This window comes from Myotis davidii, unplaced genomic scaffold, assembly GCF_000327345.1.
Source record: "Myotis davidii unplaced genomic scaffold, ASM32734v1 scaffold1477, whole genome shotgun sequence".
Classification (NCBI taxonomy): domain Eukaryota; kingdom Metazoa; phylum Chordata; class Mammalia; order Chiroptera; family Vespertilionidae; genus Myotis; species Myotis davidii.
In genome coordinates, this window is record NW_006288182.1 from 19,706 (window position 1) to 21,257 (window position 1,552).

Below are 1,552 nucleotides of genomic sequence, written 5' to 3' on the forward strand. Positions count from 1 at the left end.
GAGGCACAAGTCCCGTCTTCACCCTTCTTTACCGTGTGAAGCCAGCCAGGTCTCTGGCTGCCAGAATCCTCACAATTATCCCTGTAGGAATCCTGCCCCCTCCTTCAGCTCTCTTGCCTTCCCACACCCCAAAGATAATGCAATTACTCACACTATTTCTCTAGGAGCTGGCTTCACATTCCTGAGCTCTCACTCATTCGTGGGGCTTGAACTTTCCAACTAAGAGGTGATTTTCCTCACTTCATGTCTATTCCCATCATTCCTCATTTTTCCTACATTCCTCATCCCGTTTTCCTCAAATCAGAGCCATTGTTCAAGAACCAAATATTCAAATCCACCATAATCTAATCCAAGCATGTCAAACTCTCAGCCAACAGGCCACATGCAGCCCATCGGCCACGAATTTGACATGCTTGAATTCCTCCCTCCCCCCCTTGGAAAACTCTTCTCCCCTCCTCAGAGACCCCAGGCCCCTCTGACATCTCCCCATCTTCTTTCCTCCCTCAAATGGAATTAATGCATAACCTTGAGAGAGTAAAATGAGGACAGACCCAAGAACACACAGCTTCCTCCATTCCCACAGAGGACTAATAAGGTCACTAGGTTCAGACATCTGAGGATTACAATAAACCACAGGCCCTGTCTCCCATGGGCCTTATACACTGGCTGCTAAGATCTGGTCAGAGATGACATCTGTGTGAGGCTCCATCCACCAAATGGAGCTTAAAGTGATACATGTGTCATGGTTACCATTTGGTTAAGGTATATGATTATGGCGGAATAGTACAATTTTTACACAACCACCTCTACTGGTATACATAGTGCTTTATTGTTTACATGTTCTCATTTAATCCTTGTAGCAACCTTGAGGTAGGTAATGTTACCCCCACTCTACAGATGAGTAAACCAATGTTCCTAGGTTAGATTACTTGCTGAAGATCATACACTTATTAGGGCATAGCCACTGATAAGTCCAAACCGAAGGGAACTCTTTTGGGTAATTCACAGCTGCTGCCAAGGAAAGTAGAGCTGAAAACTTCAACTGGGAAGGGCTGGATCATTCACTGGAGCTCTGGGGGATGGGGCAGGGATCCCTCATCAGGGATGAATGAGGCACATTTACAAGCCAAGACCGAGCAGGAGAAGCCTAAAGCATCTGTGAGATGTGAAGCAGGAAGAAGTCTTTAAGTTTAGTGAGAGTTGATAGTGTCTTCAAATATTCACAGAGCTCAGCTTCCAGGGTCTGGAGAAATGAGACGGCCTCCAGGAGCTGCAAGTCCAGGGGCTGGCCACAGAGCAGGGGAGCCGAGGCAGAGAGCTGCTGCTGAGTGGCACCATCTCAGCTTGGCCAGCAGTGTCATGACTTGGGGGCAGTGGTCCTTTAACTGTGTTAAGGCCTTGAGAATCTGATGAAAGCCATAAAACATCCACCCACCCACCCCACCCACCAAAAAACACAGACACATATACAGACAACATTTTGCATATGATTTCAGGGAGTCCATGGACCCCCACTGGAAAACTAACTGCTTTAGGGCAAGGGTGTCAACCT